Genomic DNA, 19,211 nt, shown 5'->3' with positions numbered 1-19,211 from the left:
ACAGAGCAAGTGCTCATTAAACATTAACCATCGTTATTAGTAGATACTAAATCTCCAGACAAAATAGAGCCCCAATATGTAAAGACAGAATACCCTTAAACCAATCTATGATAACCTATCATTTTCCTAGCTGTTGAACAATCCATTTTTACCCTTAAGTAATTCTCTTCGCATCATATAACTTGCCAGGCTACATTTATGCAGTCAATTGTAAATCGTGCAAAACACTTGGTCCTATCCAAAAAAATCCATCTCAGTCAGCTTAAGGCTAACTGTTAGAGCTGGAAACTATTCTAATGCTTGAAAAAACAAGGAAAAATATAAGAAAAACAGCCATTTATCTGAGCCTCTTAACAAAATATGTTCAAACACCTTTTTAAACAACCAAGAACTACAGTCTAACTGGCCAGGAATGTGGAAAAGTCATAACATGCCTCTTCAAGAGACTCTAACCAAGACTAATAATTCACTTCAGACTTTACAGTGAATGTGGTTGCGTCTCCTGTCCAAGAAGTTACAGGACAATAGTCATCTACAGTCTGAAGTAAGCTAAAAACTATTAAGCCAATCTATGAAATAGAAAATTATTCTAATTCCTGATTCACACTACCTAAATTATCCTCATTACTTACAAATGAGAGCAGGGATGAGGGACTGTATTTTATTTAACAGAATTATTTCAGGAAGTGTTAAATGTGATATAATTACCTTTTTTAAAATCTACTCTTCTCCTACTGATTAATAATTTGGAGCCATTCCAAACTTCCATTTTGAAATAACAATTATACGGATTATTGTGAAATTTGGTTTGATTTTTTTTCTTTTTTGATTTACTACAAAATGCTAGGGTTGTTTGGAAGCAACGTATTCTTTGGGAATGCTGTCATACAAAGAGAAGGTTAACATGTGAAATTTACTAAATGTAGAATATAAATGTCTTAATACAATAACTAAGAAAATGCCGTGAAGGCTATGTTAACCAATTTGATGAAAATATTTCAAATTGTATATAAAACCAGCACATTGTACCACATGATTGTATTAATGTACACAGCTATGATTTAATTTAAAGAAAAAAAAAAGAAAGAGAAGGTTATATTCCTTGCTATCACTATCAAGGACATAACAAGCTGAATGGACTATTTAGACTCATCTATCCAAAAGAGAAAGTATATTTCAATAATTTATATGTCCAACAAAATTTAATTTAAAATTGCTTACCTTCAATTCCATATTGTGCAAATTAAATACTACCTTTGTTTTTTTAAAGTATATTTTAAGTAAAAAAGCCCACTTAAAAACTTTACAAAAAGAAGTAATTGTAGCAATAAAATAAAAGAATATTCATTCAAAGAATTTTTTTTGGCTATATGTAAGAAGCACATACTTAATATTAGAAGAGGCCCAAAGATACACAATCTCTACTCTCTGAAGCCCACTGGCCTTAAGCTTACAAAGCATCAATCAGCAAGAGGTGGAAACCCACAGAGAAGTTTGCAAAAGCTCTGATAGCATCTTTTAATTTGGTAGCAGAAATTTTAACTAATTTCCAGATACTGGCTACGAGAAAGAAATTTGTGTTGGAGAAGTAAGAGACATTTTCCTTTCCGTGTCTGGATTGCTCAGGTTCATCCATGTTGTTGCAAATGTCAGGGATCTTTTAAAGCTGAATAATATTCCATTGTGTGTGTGTGTGACAATTTCAGAGATAGGAAGATCTAAAATGGGGATCGTCAATGGGTATAGAGTTGCAATTATATAGAATAAGTAAGTCCAGTGATCTACAGAGATCTAATAAACAACATTGAGGACCATAGTTAATAACATGGTCTTGCATACAGAAAATTTGTTAAGAGAGTAGATTTTAGGTGCTCTCACCACAAAAAGAAAACAACTGGTATGTGGAGAGATGGATATATTAATTAGTTTGACTGCAGTAATCATTTTACTGTGCATATACATATCAAAACATGTTTTACACCTTAAATATATACAATTTAAAAAGCAAAATAAATAATAAATGTTTTTTAAAGTTTAAAAAAACAAGTAAAAGATGCTCGGGAGGCTGAGGCAAGAGAATCGCATAAGCCCAAGAGTTAGAGGTTGCTGTGAGCCGTGTGACACCACGGCACTCTACCCGAGGGCAGTACAGTGAGACTCTGTCTCTACAAAAAAAAAAAAAAAAAAAAAAAAAAACAAGTAAAAGAAAAGCACAATAGTGAAGTATGTGTAAGTTATTTGCTCCACTTAGCTTCAGGGTAGAGCAATATCTACAGGAAAGTTGGTGGAGCCAATATGGAGGTAATGATGCTGATGACTCTCTACAGAACACCCCCTACAGGTTAAGCATGCTCTTAATCACTGCCTCAGTCCAGCAAAGTACGAACCACTGGACAAAAATCATTGAAAAACTGGAAGTTCAGAGACATCAACAGCAGGGTTTGGGGGTGGTAAATGGCTCACAGTGACTTCATGGGGGTAAGCCCCAGGGATAACCGCTGTGCATGTGACTCTGCCTCCTGAAACAGCCACTCGGTTCAAAGCTGGGTCAATCAAAAGCCTTCTTTAATATTTGCAACCTGAAAGAATGTCACAGGATGTGAAGCTTGGCAGCTGTTGCCTTGCCCCTGCTGCCTAACATAGGAAAAATACAGGTTTACAGATGGGGAGCATGAGGCACACACAGAGAAGACCAGAGGTAAGGCTGAGGTCTTGACAGAGTCTGCGGTCCTGGGTCCCCAGACACAGGTCTGGAAGCACCCTGGCATGTTTGCAATTAGCCAAGATATACAAACAACCTTCTGCTGAAGGCTATTGCTTTTTCTTTCCGCCACCTTCCCCGGCAAAGCTAGTTTATGTTGGATTTTGCTCACTCAAAACCAGAAGCTCTAACTAGTGCATGAAAAAAATTTAGATTACACAGCTGATGTCATGAGAATGACGATCATATTTCTATGGTAATTTATGAAGTTAATTCTCATGCAATAATCATTTTTATTAGCTACATTTTATAAATTGTCACAAAATATGATCCAGATTAAAAATGCAAAAATACACTGAAGGTAAAGGATAGTCATGTTATCTTGCACATCATAAGTCATAAAAGTTGAAAAAATAAATGAGAAAAAGAAAAAAGGAAAAGTTAATGAACATGAAGTCCTATTTTCCTGACCCTTCCACATCCACTGTCATATTGGCAGATTCGAAGCAGATAGCTTCATAATGACTGCTCCTGTAAAGTTTTTCTTAAAAGAACGCTACTGTAACCTGACTCACATGCCTTTTTATAACAGTTCACTCCACTTAACTAAAACAAAGCCAATTCTGAAGAAAGGAACACTCTCTCCTGAGTCGGACAGAAATAAATCCATCTCACCTGTTATTTCTTGGTAAATGATTCAGTCTTTAATTTCTTCTCCTTTCATTTCAAATATACTATTATGTATTTAAATGACTTCATACCATGAAGTCACAGTGATCTCTAATCCAGTTATGATTTTAAGCAAAAGGAAAGAGTCCTAAACAAGACAGCACCAGACCAGGAATGACTGTTCTCTTGTTTCTAATTAAAATATAAAACTAAAATCTTTAGGAAAACAAAATTAAGCAATTGAAACTAATATATGAATTCACAGGTAAATTATTAAAAACAGACATAAAAGGCTCCAAAGACAGAAGGGTGTGCCAGAACACATTTCTGATTCAATAGCCTTCCAGTCCCATCTCTAAATAGTTCCAATACCTCATTTTTCAAAATCTCTTAAAGCATCAGCCTCAGTGTTCTTTCAGCCATCCTGACTCAGTATCTCAGAATTATTTGTAATCCCTTCTCTCTGCCTCAAAATTCAATTCATTGAAAATGCCTTCCTATCAGTTTCTGCCTCTCCTTAAGCAAAGCAGCCTCTCCATGTGGTGACACGATGGCTGCTGCCAACTACCGCCACCCATCCTTTAACCTTCCATTGTTCTCCCCAGTTCCACCCAACTTCTTTACCTCTCACCTCGTGTATTTCAATGGTTTCTTGACTTTAACGCTTTTCACCATGTGCCAAGCAAAGTGCATAAGAGCGAAAGGACTAATCTTATATTAATGTTAATATTATTATTTTAAAGGAGCCCCCTTTTCAAAGAGATGAAAATCAAAGGCTTTAATAAAAATACATGACTGGGCTCAAACCCGATAAAGGAGTTCCCATATTATGAGAGTCACATGAGAAAATTTAATATCTCTAAAGACATTCTCAAAACGTCTAAGAGCTAATGCAACAAAATACTCCATTTATGCTCTTAGGCAAGAAAAGAACAGCTCATCATAGGGGCACATTACCACAGAGAAGATGCTGTTTGTGTATCTGATCACACCACAGCCCCTGCTCTGGGGCAGCTATGCAGTCACCAATGCAGAGTTCAGAACTTGCTGGGACTTCAGGCACCTGGTTTACCCCGAGAAGATCAGAGCATCCACTTCTTGCCAACAGGGAGTTTTCTGTCCCAAGACTTTCTTGAAGGTATAGATTTACTTTTTGTTGGAAAAGGAGGATAAGGAAGAGGAAAACAGAAGAGGAAGAGGAAGAGAACCATTGCCATTATAGGGATTAGTCCATTATAGTCAAATCCAGCTCTTTGCTTTCAATTTTTCCCCCTGTTTCAAGATGAATTTTGCACCCTTTATCCAACTACAGTAGAAGCTGCACACTTGACCACCTCTCTACACTAACCACCTCCTTACATTGACTTAATTTTCACAGACTGACGTGCACCCCATGTACATATCAGCACAGTAGGCCTGGTTCCTTATGTTGACCATGTCTGCATGTTGACAAGTTTGTTACAGTCCCTTGTGTGGTCAACTTAAAGAGATTTTGCTATACTTGAAGAATAAAAAATAATAAATTCCAAACAAATGAGAGCAAAATGAATTGCTAATTGCTGGAGTTTATGTCATAAGTCACTTTTGGTGCCATTGGCACCTGCAATTATGTCATGGCAGAAGACAGACAATCCAGCTGAGAACTGGGCACTGTTTCCAGAGTGATAAACAAGTATAATCAGTGCTTGTGTGTAGCATGCTTTTCAAACAACTGTGGACCTAACAGCAAGCATATGTGCAATTGCCACTGATGACTAACAACAACCCAAGTTTCTCCAAGAAGCCTGGCTCTTCCTCCCTGGCATATATAGATGGTTAGGGCAAACAGTCACTGTTTGGCTACATGGCTGAACTATTTCACCCTTGCTAGTCAAGCCAGCAGCTCTTTAGATCTAGATTCCTGGAGTTACTATATTAATACAAGGTCTTTCACCTCTCTTGCTATGAGTTCGCAACGACCCAGAAAGAATGTTTTATTGGCCTCTGCAACCTAATGTACACTTGATGCAATTTCACCTGGGCTCACTAATAAATAATAATAATAACAACAATAACAATAAAATAGGCTCGGCACCCATAGCTCAGGGAGTAGGGTGCCAGCAACATGCACCGAGGCTGGTGGGTTTGAACCCCACCCAGGCCTGCTAAACAACAATGACAACTGCAACAAAAACACAGCTGGGCATTGTGTTGGGCACCTGCTTGGGATGCTGAGGTGGGCCCAGGAGTTTGAGTTTTCTGTGAGCTGTGAGGCCATGGAACTCTACAAATGACAACATAGTGAGACCCTGTCTCAATAAGATAAAATAATAATAATAATAAAATCTGCACTTCAATATAAATTTGACCTCTTGCAAAAAAAAAAAAGGTATAGACAGACATTTGGAAAACAAAGAGTAAAGATTTGGTAGATGCATAATAATCCTTCTCTACTGAGAGAAAAGTAAAGAAAATGATAGAGTGAAAATAATCAATTGCAACATGGATCTTAAAGTGACAATTTTATTACAGAAGTAACAAATGTAGAAAAAGAACAAAATTTATCCAAAATCCTATCATTAAGAGATACTCACTTTTAATATTTTGTAATGCATGTTTTCAAACTCCATACATATTTCTCCCCATATACACTATATGCGTGTGGTTATGAATATATGTATTTATACAAATAGTTGGCCTTCAATATCTGTGGAGGATCGGTTCTAGGACCCCCCACAGATATAAAAATCTAGGGATACTCAAGTTCCTTATGTAAAATGGTATAATATTTGCATAGGTTTTCTACGTATATCCTCCTGTCATCTGGGGTGTCCAACCTGTGGCCTGAGGGCCACATGCAGATTGTTTGAGAATTGTTTTGCTTATCTGTGATGTCAGATATTTCAAAAAGTATGCACAGATCTTCTAGGGGGCTCATCAATTTTTATTATTGTTTGTGTATTTAATATGTGGCCCAAGACAACTCTTATTCATCCAATGTGAAGTAGAAAAGAAAAAAGGTTGGGCACCCAATTTAAATCATCCCTAGATTGCTTATAATACCTAATACAATGTAAATGCTAGGCAAATAGTTATACTATATTGTTTAGGGAATAATGACCAGGAAAATAAGTCTATACATGTTCAGTGCAGATGCAACCATCCATTTTTTCCCCAAATATTTTCAATCTGCAATTGGTTGAATGCATAGATGTAGAACCCACAGACATAGGGGCAGAACTCGATGTACATATGTATAGGACATTAACTGTATGTGTGTGTACACACATGCATACATATAAAAGAAAGTGTTTATAGGAAAACCAACTCTTTGAAACAAACCCTTCCTCCTTATCTGGATTCAGAAAAAGCAACCATCTAAAAAACATTTTATAAGCAATAAATGTGACATGGGGCCCTTAAAAGTACTTTTATTTCCAGGCAAAATGGATTAAAAATCAGGGAGTTCAACTAGGATGCCTTTACTTGGTTCAGTAGAAAATACGGGAACAAAATCAGAAAAAAGAAGGTGCATCATCCCCAAAATTGTGCTAGCCCATACCTCTTTCTTCCATTTCCTCCCCTGTATTTGCAAGAAGTCAGGGTGAATACACTCGGAACAGGTGGTAAGGTGAAAAACGTTCTTTTGCTGCGATCTGGATTCATCTGTTCCTATTATCTCATGTGTTTAGACCAACTGCACCAAGAGTACCATCCTTAAGACAAAGTATAATACAGGGAGAACAGAGCAGAGAGAAACTTACATCTTTCAAACATGCTGTATGTAACTGATAAAAGCTGGACAAACCATTTTCTTCCTTCTCTGAGATCAGTTTTACTGCCACAATTTTAAATATTAAAGAGTGTATCTAAGTTTATCATCTACTAATTGTTCATGTTGTGGAAAAAAAAATCATGTCAACTCTCAAAAGCAGAAGTCTCTAGCCATTTTTAAAACATCCTTTCATAAATATATCATAGAATTAAAAACAGAGAAAGTATCAAGAAAGTTGCAATCATAAAAATTATAGAACCTAAGCTGAGCCTACCCAAATGAATCTTAGCTTGGGACCCATGATTTTCCTTCACATCATAATAAAAAATGTCAAACACACTTACTTCCATAATAGCTACATTATCTACCACTGCAGGGGAGCGTCTTCAGATTCTATTATATCACTCCCATGTTAAACTTCAAAAGTATATTAGAATAATAGATTACTACTCACCTCCTGGAAATGAATGAAATATTATTCAACCTCGGGATACATAATAGACTCATTGCTAATGATAGTCGAACAGATATACATATAGAATACACTAAAAACACACATTTTTATTTTTGGAATAACCCATGTTACCTCAAAATATTACATAATGCTACATAGTATTGAACATTCAGAACTGAGCATACAGTCACTAACGATACATCACGTGACACCTACAGGAGGGAAGAACTCTCTTCATGGTTTCCTGGCCAGATAGCAATTTAAATGCCATCTCCTCCATAAAGTCTTCTGGTTTAACCCAGCATACCGTGGCTGTTCCCTCCTCTGAACTCATAATATTTTCTTCTGAAATACCTCTTTGTCTCTTTGCCCTGTTGGGAGGCACCTCCTGTAATGCTGAATTTAACTCTGCTTTGGTTTAACGTGTATTATGCCAACCTCTCTACATGTGTACACGCTGAACCCTTAATTGGATTTCAGGGTCTATGGATTACACATCATTGCATTTATCCCAATGGTAAAATAAAATTGTCATTAAATGATTATCTGTTACATGAAGGCAGAATTAAGTTCCTGAGCTCAACAAAATAGCTTTCTCTAAGCACAAGAATGTGACGAACTTAAACAGGAAGTCTCTGGGTGTGTGCAAAGTACACAGGTGCTAAGAAGAGTGAAATAAAGAGAAAGAACAATCAAAGTATAGAGAGCAAGGGTGGGGCTGCTCTGCAGGTACTTTAGAGCAGAAAGAGTAATCAGTATGTTAGCGATCAAAAAATAAAGAAAATAATCATCTCCATGGTGATAAGATCATGATGCCACTGGTTAACAGTAGTGGCAAAATACACTTTTAAATCATTTTCAAATGAAATCCCTTGTTAGTAACTCTGCAGTATCAAAGCAACAGAATAATTATGAATTTTGATTATCTTAAGAACTATATCTTCCATGATGTATGAGAAAAATATTAGACTCAACAGTTAATAAAATTCCCTAAAGTAGTCCTTCAATCCCTCCACCAAAACACCTTTATAAACATAATCTAGCCACTTCCCTGGGTGATGATTTAGAAGTTCTGTATCCATTCACTCTACACTTCCTAACACATGACTTTGAAACTGCCAAATGAATCGGACAAAGATGATGCTCACTTGGATAAAATTTAAAATCCATATACTCCTGCGCAAAGAAAATAGAATAAGTGCCTATTACAGAAAATGTAATTTAATAATGAAGTTGTTTTTTTCTTTTGTTCCTTTATTTCTTAGCAACTGAAAAACTAAAATCTCTTTTCATTTCAGCTAAAGAAAGATAGAAATATGGAGAAAATAATAGGTGTACTTTCCCTACTATACTCTTTTTTTTCTCGCGTAAGGCATATCTTTCACTAAAACAAAATAAAAGTCAAATCTGCTCTCTAACTCACCCATGAGTGGAGAATTAACACAGTAGCCAGATAAAGTTTTATAAAGTGGACGGTAGATTTATTAAATAGATTTTTCTTGCATGGTGTTATTTTTTCAGTCTAAAAGCTAGGCAAACAGGTTATAGCCTGTATACATAGCACTGAAATAGCAGAATACATAGTTCAGATACCAGCAGCCTATGTCTAAAAGTCTACTTTCCTCTGAGTGAGTTATCAGCAAAACAGGCCCTTCTCTTTGAAAGGATATAAAGCTATCAACAGCAGTTTCTGTGGAGAAGAGAGAAATTTGGAAGGATTAGGTCACAGACCACCAGGAGAAGGTTTTGTAAGAATAGTGTCAGCACGTAATTTTGAGGGCTAGTTAATGCCCTTTGAAACGGTGCCCATTTAAACCTATCTACAATCTTTGTGGGAAATTATTGCCACTCATAAATGGGGCTTCCTAATGGAATTGTTGATGAGCTTAACCACTATATATGGTCACAAACTCCACTACTTTAATGGAAATAATCAACACGGTGACCAGGACAGAACCACTTAGTATGGAAATTGAAAATTTAATTTCTATCAGATGAACAAAAAATGAGGAAGAATGCTTGAAGTAGTAGCACAAAAAACACCAGCGATTAAAAACATTTGGAACCTTTGCTTACCCTTCAAAGGCATTTGTTGCCATGGTTTTTAAAGACCTCTGAAAGCTTCAGCTGTGTCCGCAAAAGCTGCCAAGAAATAGGGGTTCTATACTGATTTTATTTGTCAGAGGCATTTTTGTCTTAATTATCTCCAAGATAAAGAGGACTCGGCCAAAGAGAGATGCAAGGGAGAAGAACCACTGTCATTTCACAGGTAGAAAGACTATAGTTTTACTTTCCTGAGTCCTTCCTCAAAGGCAGGTGGGCACAGACACTTCCAGTTTTCATACTGTTGCATCAACCAGTAACAAGCACTTAAAATTGGCAATGGGGACGGCCTTCTTACACAGAATGAGGTTTTCAGATTTCTACTTTCATGGTGTGTCTTTCTTCTTCTCTAATAAGAGCCAGGAGCCACAAGTCTAGCAAAGTACCTGAAGGCAATACCTTTCTTTCAAAAAGTTGCATTGCAAATGCTTTCATTTGAAAATCAAGTGATAATTCATATGCTACACACTAAAACTCTGTCCTCAGCCTCAGTAGTCTTATTTCTCTGTTGTACAACATGAATGTTAACATGAGATGCGGAGCAAAAAACAGAAGTAGAAATAATAGAAGGATTAGGAAGCTGTGGGTTGGAAAAGGAGGCTATAAGCTCTCACAGTATGAATAATTTCCACACACACCCAAAAAAGCTGGGTTATTTGAACATCATAAAAGTGCTTGTCTTTGTTTCTGCAGTCTGCTATTTGTACAGCTTAATGTGTTGGTAGCAGCATGTTCTCTTTTAAATCATAAGCTCCTGGAGAGCAGCATTTGGCCCTGGTTGGGCTAATTTGTGATTTTCCTGTTTGGAAGGACCTTAAAAGTACACTTTTGCTAATAAGCCTGTTTCTTACCAGGTTTTGGTAAGATCCAGAAAACTCTCACATTATCATGAGAATCAAGAGGAAGTTTTTCGAATTATTTTTCCATTATCAATAATGTACAGTTCTCAAGATTCAATCAGGAAGAAAGATTAATAGAACTCTTGAGCAGACCAAAACAAGCAATAAGATTGAAGTAGTAATAAAAAAGCTTCCAACAACAGCAAAAAAAAAAAAAAATCTCTGAACCAGATGTAATCACAGACCAATTTTATCAGACCTACACAGAAGAGCTGGCACCCATGCTACAGATATTATTCCATAACAGTGAGGAAAAAGGAATCTTCCCCAACTCTTTCTGTAAAGCCAGTATCACCCTGATATCAAAGCTAGGAAAGAACACAGCAAAAGGAAGAAGAAGGAAGAAAGGAAGGAAGGGAGGAAGGGAGGGAGGGAAGAAACTAAACTACAGACCAATATCCCTTACGGAAGATAGATGGAAAAATCCTCAATAAAATACCAGCAAACCAAATTTAACCACACATCAACATATAATCCACCATGACCAAGTAGGCTTCATTCTAGGGATGCAAGGATGGTTCAACATATAGAAATAAATAAATGTGATTTCCCACATAAGCAGAAGCAAAACAGTAGAGATATTATTGTCTTCAATATATGCAGAAAAAGCATTCAACAAAATTTAGCACCCTTTCATAATAAAAACCCTCAAAAAATTAGGCATAGAAGAAACATATCTCAAAATTATAAAACACATTTATAGGTAGGCTCAAGTTTCCAATATCCAACTTACATACAACTCACACATATAAACAGAGACGATGACATTAAGTCCCCATGTTACAAACATCTGACTGGCATATGACTCACACTTCTGAACAGAGGCTACTGCAGGTAATAGGGAATTGTACCTGTTCCAACTTACAGACAAATTCAACTTAAGAACAAACCTATACAACCTATCTCATTTTTAACCCAGGGACTGCCTGTATGACAAGCCACAGCCAACATCACATCAAATGGGAAAACATTTAAAGCCTTCCCACTAAGAAGTAGAACCAGACAAGGATGCCCACTGACACCACTTCCATTCAACATAGTTCTGGAAGTTCCAGCCAAAGCAATCAGGCAAGAGACAGGGATAAAGGGTATCCAGATCAGGAAAGAGATGTCAAACTATCACTTTTTTGCTGATGATATGATCTTATAACTAGAAAACCCCAAACACTCCACCAAGAGACTCCTGTAACTGATAAATAAATTCAACAAAGTCTAAGGTTACAAAATCAATGTACACAAATCAGTAGCAGTATTCTTCCACACCAGTAACAGTCAAACTGAGAGTCAAATCAAAGACTCAGTATCATTTGTAATAGCCACAAAGAAAATAAAATACCTTGGAATATACTTAACCAAGGAGGAGAAAGAGCTCTACAAAGAGAACTACAAAACACTGAGAAAAGAAATTGCCAAAGACACAAACAAATGGATAAACATATCATGCTCATGGCTCAGCAGAATCAGCATGGTTAAAATGTCCACCCCACCCAAACTGATTTACAGATTCAGTGCCATCCTCATCAAATACTACAAAGTCCATAATTCTAGAAGATCTAAGCTAGTTGAATATTGGCCAAATTCGTCTCCATGCTTCCATTCTTTCCTTTCTCTGGTTTCTCCTACGTGCCTCTGGCAGATTAATTTTCATTAAGGACTCCGTCATTGTGTCTCCCCCAAATTGGCAAAGTGTAATGTTTCTGAAGCCCATAAACTGATCCTGACCTTCCTTTCATTCTTTTATATATTCATTGAGTGACTCTGATAAAACAAAGCCTTGATTTGGCCCTTTCCCCTGAGGAGCTCCCAGTCAGTACAAGAGAGGACCCAGGCACACAACTACTGTATAGATAAGGCAATGGAACAAAGGAATACAGATGGAGGTCCCAGGAGAGAGAGAACTTCTTCACCAGCATCAGTAATTGGATAATAGTCACTTCTGAGTAGGATAGGAAAAATTTTTATAGCTAAATGTGGGAAGAAATTCCCAACAAAGAAATGTAATGGTCATATTTGTAGATGAGCAAGTAATCCAGTTTTCTGGAGTGCCACTTCACAGGTAGAAACAGTGACTTTAAAAGACTAGACAGATGGGCTAGAATAAGATTGTGGAAATCCCTGAATGCTTGTCTGAGAATTATAACACGGGCCATGGAAGTCATTAAAAGATTCTGGACACAGTGTTGACATGATTAGTGATTTTCTTTAAGAATATTACAGACAGCCAGTGTGCAGAACAGCTCACCAACAGGAATAGCACATAAAGCAAACAGCTTAGAATCAGGGGTACCCGATCTTTTTTCTTTCCTGCTGCATGTTGGAAGAGTAAGAGTTGTTTGGGGCCACACAGTAAATATGCAAACACTAATGCAAACTGATTAGCAAAGAAAAAAGATCTGTGCATACATTTTATGATGTCCAACACCACAGATAAGCCAAAAAAGTCCTCACAAAATCAGCACACACCCTGCAGACCACAGGTTGGACCCCCTGGCTTAGATGATAGAAAAGGCAAATGGAAAGCCTAAATTATTGCAGTGATCTCGGTGAGGCGTAATGTTGCTAACTCTGTGCAGTGGAAACTGGCTGAATACAAATTTAAGAGACAGACTCAGCAGAACTACCCAAGAGTTTGGTGGGAAAGGAGGGCAAAGGCTGCGAAGTGAAATGATGGACTTAACTAACTCCAGGGTCTTGGGGTGGGGAAACTTCCTATCCCTCAGGCACACGGTCAGGAGGAGGAGCTGGTGGCAGAGGGAAATGAGAACACAGTGTGAGACGGGCACCAGATTTGGGGCACATATGCATGTGACTTTAAATAATTTATTAGTTAAACTTTAAATAATTTATTAGTTTCCTAGGCCCACCTTAACATGGCACCAAAAATAAGTGCCTTGAGTGCCTTAAAATCAGTGTCAGTGCCCTCTGACACCTGTAGGGAGACTCCTTCCTTGCCTCTTCTTAGCTTCTGGGGGTTTCCAGCAATCTCTGGTGTCCTTTGTCGTGGAGATGCTTCACGGCATGCTCTCTCTCCAACGTCAGCATTCTCTTCTCTAAATCTGTATGTAAATTTCCCTCTTAAAAGGACATCAGTCATACTGGATTAAGAGTCCAGCTGAGTCCAACATGGCCTCTTCTTGACTAATTACATCGGCAATGACCTTATTTCCAAATAAGGCCACATTCTGAGGTACCGGGGTGGGGGGGTTCAACATTTCTCTCTAGGGGGCACAATTCAATCCATACCCCACATATGTGAGACTCCCTAAGGAACTGAGTGGGGAAAAAATGAGGAGGATAAAGAAGCAGAGATTGCAAACCCTGGGAAATGCCTATGTTTAGAGAGCAGAAAGGGGAAAGCAGAGGCAGAGGACAATATACCCTCTGTGCCCTCAAAGCTGATTTACTCAGTTTCTCAATGCTATGTCACATCTCTGGAATTCTCTTCCAAACTTCTTACTGCCTATGAAAAATCCTCTATTTCTTCCATACTTATATCAAATGTACTACTTGCATTAACATTTCTATGGCCAGCCTAACCCAGTGAAATTCCTTCCTCCTCTGAGATCCTCCAGCAGTTTTAAGCTATCGTTATTTTGACCCCTTGTCATACCCCTCAGCAGTAATGTGTCCTAATAAAAGCAACAGAGCTAGGGCAAGAAACAGAGCAGACCAGAAATCAGCTCTAAGTTCACATCCAGGTTTAGGGTTGGGAGGTGGAGAGGTGAAATCTGACACAGAAAAACAAGAAGCAATGAATAAACAGGAAAACTTCATAAGGATTTGAGGGCTTGAAAGAAAAATAAGACAGGATTAGGGATTATGAAAAAAACCAGAAGCAATGGTTTATTAGATTACTTTGATAGGGTAATTGGAGGAGACCTCTCTGAGAAAGTAACTTGGGGCAGAAATCTGAAGCTGGCCAAATAAAGGGGATCCCAAGCAAAGGGAGAGAGAGCACTACATTTACTATGGAAGGGAAGGGATATGTTGGTGTGTTGGAGAAAAGGAAAGAGGGCCGATATGGCTGAATTACAGTGAATAGTGGAGAAGTAAACGGGAATAAGAATATGTCAGATGTCGTAAGCCATAGAGAGGGAAATTTTATTACAAGCACATTGAGAGTTTTAAGCTCAACACCACAGGATATAAGTAATTTACCTAAAAGATCTTCCCAGTTTTTTGTTGCATGGAAACTGGACCATAGAGGTACAAACCTGGAGATATGGAGACCAGATATTTAGTGTTTTGTGTGACAAATTGCTAGCATCTCAATCTTACCTTTGAAAAGACCCCAGAGATAAAATAGTTAACAGGAAGAGAGAGCAGCCTCCACTTCTATCCCAGTCTCCAACTGTGTCCAGACAGGGACACCATGCAGACATCACGCCAGAGGTGACTGATGGATCCTATGTGAAACTAAGTGTGAAAACTAATCCATCTTGAATGAACAGGAGTGTGTCCCCAAGTCCCAAAGGACCAGGTTCTATTTTAATATTGCTTACAAAGTAGATGAAGCCAGCTAAAGAGGCCTGAGGATCTTTAGAAAATAAATGTCTGCCTATCCTCAGCAGCTATTTAAGGAGCTATCCAGGGTGCTGGACTGTCTCACCCCGGAGCTTTCTAAGGCCCAGTGGATAAAACCCTTAGTTATTCCTTGTGGAACATAAGGTCCTCACTGCATTGAACTACAATAAGACTCCACCCTAACACTGACACCATGTCCTTCTAGTCTTAGAAAACCTGTAAGCCAGCACCTGCCTGGGCCCTGTCTGTCTGATGTAATGTTAAGCTACTTCTGTAAACACCATATAGACAGAATATGAAGTAACAATGTAACTAGTGACATGTACACTAGCTGTGAGACCCCTACTGTGCCCCATGACCTTCTGTATAACAGTCAGCGAGCTCAGGGAAGTCCTTTTCCCTTGGAATAATACTCCAAGGCAATACCAGGCTGATAAACCCACAGCCAGATCTGCTTATACAACTCATTCCAGAATCTGTCTAAACCCTATCTTTAGAAACGTTAGTTCTATGCCTAGAATGATTACAAAATTCACAAACTATCCGATTTCACCCCTCTGACTTAAATAGCATTATTCACTTTGCTTTAAAATATATGTATATGTTCCCCTGGAAGCTATTACTCCATCCCTTAAGTAATCAAGTTTATACACTAAGTGGTGGATGAAAATCTGTATGCTTTCAAGTCAAACACTTTTCCTCTTCAACCGAAACACTTAGAACACTAGAATAATCTGATGGACACTCATTTCTACCTCTCTCCTTAAGTGACAAGGAAAAACCGTGAGAGCTGCAGCATCTTCAGAACTTCCCACCTACGTGTCAGACCCTTCACTGTCCTTAAATGTGCTTGAGGGGCAGTGTGATTTATAAAGAGCCACAGACACTCAGCAGAAACTTTTAGTTTCAAGTTCTCAAGACTATGATGAGGAAATAGGACTAGGAATCCTTAAACTGCCTCTGGCATTTTCCTTTGATATGTGTGAACAAATCGTGAAAGTGACTTTAAAGAAGAAATTAAGTGTTTTGTTGTTATGCAGTCTAAGATTAAATACATGGCCCAGAAATGTCTTTGTTTAATCTGACAGTACATTCATTTTGTTAATTTTAATGCACAGAACTCCCTACACTCTGTGTTTCCTCCTGGTTTTCTCCCATGCACTCGTGCATAGGGGTGAACACTCCTCCCCTCCTTTTTCACCTGGCTTACCTGACTTATGCTCCAAATGAAATCAGGAAAACTCTGAGAGTCTGAACCACTTCCGACCAGAACTGAGGGAAGTTTGTCTCCTATAATACATTGCATTCACTTCTGTCTTTATACTATAATTTAATTTTTTGTTTATTTGTTCACCTCTCCCCGTATCTCATAGGCTCTATGAGGATAGAGACCAGATCTTTCCTATTGTTGCATCTCCAGGGCTTGGCATGGGGCTTTGCTTAATAGAGGTATTCAATGAATAAATGAATGAATGAATGAACTTAATAATTTTAAGGTGCCAGTCTATCTCCAGAAGGTAATAGCTCCACCTTGTTTCTAGGTTTCTTCCACAACTTGGACTCAATATTTATCCCATTTAAGAAATCTTTTAGAAGTGACTTCACATCATGATTCATTTGAAGTATCTCAACCCAGGTAGAAATCACATTTTTATTTGACTCAATTTCAATGAAATTGTACTATTTGGCCTATGTATACAAGATGGAGATAAGGGATATATATTTTTCTAACTATCAAAGAGTAAGCAGAATTTTTTTTTTAATATTTGAACTTGAGATAATGCTCTGCCAGTGAAGTATGTATTTTTATAAGCTCACATTTTCTTCATTGATTCTGTTTTTTGTTTTTAACACTTAGGAATAATACTAAAATACATTGAAATTTATGTAGTATGGTCCTAAATGCTGAACAAATGTGATGAAAATAATTTGTATGAATATCATTACTCTTTTATGGAAAAAGGTAATTTCTACTTTCAATCTCAATAATTTTACATTTAGCTGATAATATTTTCTTTCTTATATTTATATGTTGTTTCCCTTATATTTGTCATAACATAGCAATTTATCTATACTGACTTACTTTCTAATTGTATCATGAGAGCAAGTACCTTTACTTCCCCCTATAAATTTCCCAAATAAATTATAAATTCTGTGGGATTATGGATTATATCTTATATACACATTTATTTATTTCTCTCAGAACACCTACTCAGATATAGAGTATGTTCTCAACAAAACAGGAATAATCAAAACTTCATATTTAGAAACCATCTATATAATTTCTACAAATAATGTATTTAAATTAGGTAAAATAAAATAAATATTAAGTCAAGGGTTATTAAATTATGATCCCTAGGCTAGTTCTGGTCAGTTACTTGTTTTTATAAATAGAGTTTTATTAGCACATAACCACTCCCACTTGTACACACAACAAATATGGCTCCTTTCAAGCTACAATGTCAGAGTTGAGTAGCTATAGCAGAAATCGTATGGCTTGTAAAGTCTAAATGATTACTACCTGGCCTTTAACAGAAAATCTTTGCTAACCACTATTCTAAATCACTGTGACTAATGAGAAAATTCAGTCACAGATAAATTTGTCCAAGTATGTAGTTCCTCTCTACTAACCATACCTCTGCCAGATGTTTTTTCACTATAGGCCTATTGAAAATAATGGTATTTTAGATTACACAAAAATCAAATTAACAGGAAAACCGCAAATTAATGTAGTTGTCAGAAAACCTTTAAGGGATTATATAACCTAAATCAAAATGTGTCTTTTTTTCTGAATTAAAATAGTATCAGCTAGTAAAATTAGTCTGTGTGCTTATATACTTATTTATCATATATATTTAGTGAATTAATAACAAATATATTCATTTATATTTAGAATTTATGTGTACACACATGCAAAGATTTACTACCAAGAACATCGTTCATTTTATAAAACTACCAACAAAAATCAAGTCTCACCAGAGTTCTAAAAGATGTTGAAAGCAGTAAGTGTCAAAGAAAATGCTTTTAAAATGGACCACATTGATTTCACATGTTACTTGACTAAGATATAAACAGCTTTTAAAAAAATATATCACTGGCAATAGGAAGAAAAATAAATAGTATGTACCATCTCCCAGCTTTTATTTCACATCAGGGCAGTGACAATCTGTAGCAAAAAGTCCATGAGAATCAGTGTATATTAATTTACCAGACTCTGATTTTCAAGTTACTTAAGTCTGATTCCCCACAGCGGGAATCATGTGAAAACTCTGTTAGAAATATTCTTAGTATTTGTACACTAACTTGCCTTAAGCTGAAAATGTAAAAGAATAAGAGGAAAAAATGCCCCATACTTAAGACCAAAAAAAAAAAAAAAAATTAATTCAGCTAGCTTAAACTCGGTCAGACCTCTCTATTCACGACATACAAAGGGGTTTTAGTACAGATATTTTAGGTAGTAAAAATGGTTGCTGTTTCCCCAGGGAATCCCTACAAATTGCAAGAAGACAGATATTCCCAGTGTAGAAATTAAATGTAACCGAAAATCTATCAGAGAAGCTGCAAGTGGTAAACTATGTACAGGGTGGAGGCAGGTGGGAAAAGGGGATGTTACAGGTGGATCCTTTGGAACTGTTTGATACAGATGGTACCCCCCGCATTACAAGTCACCAGTCATTGAGTCTTCTTATTTTAGCAAAAGGTCATATCATCCATTGAGACAAGAAAGATACAGAAGAGAGGAAAAAGGCAACAAGCCACATTAGAATTGGCCTTGGAGCAAATATTAGAACAGAACATTTGCATGGGCAAGGCCAAGGAAGAGAGATAATTATGCATGAACAATCAGTATCACACCATATCACATAAGCAGAACATGAATGTCCATTTGCCATCCCCCAAACAGAGCATAGACAACCTGTCTTTTTTCCTTAGAGACCCAGCTACTGAAATCCCCCTTAGAGTTGCTCAAGACTGTCTGGTTCTTGCCAAATGAAGGAAAGATAATCACTCAGCACAGCTGCCCTGGCATCTGTCAACTCTCTCTCCTGCGCTCCTGTCTTTTCTCCACATTTCTACCAAAGATACTACTGGATGGAGCACCCTGCT

At 37.2% G+C, this 19,211-nt stretch overlaps 1 protein-coding gene across 8 annotated transcripts in view; it reads right to left on the bottom strand.

Annotated features, from left to right (window-relative positions):
• Positions 1-19,211, bottom strand: part of ESR1 (estrogen receptor 1) — a 395,652-nt gene that overhangs the window by 197,371 nt on the left and 179,070 nt on the right. The gene's annotated exons all lie outside the window — the stretch shown is intronic.

The sequence above is a fragment of the Nycticebus coucang genome, chromosome 5, assembly GCF_027406575.1.
Source record: "Nycticebus coucang isolate mNycCou1 chromosome 5, mNycCou1.pri, whole genome shotgun sequence".
Lineage (NCBI taxonomy): Eukaryota > Metazoa > Chordata > Mammalia > Primates > Lorisidae > Nycticebus > Nycticebus coucang.
The sequence above is the reverse complement of the archived record's forward strand: the minus strand, read 5'-3'. Positions and strand labels throughout refer to the sequence as shown.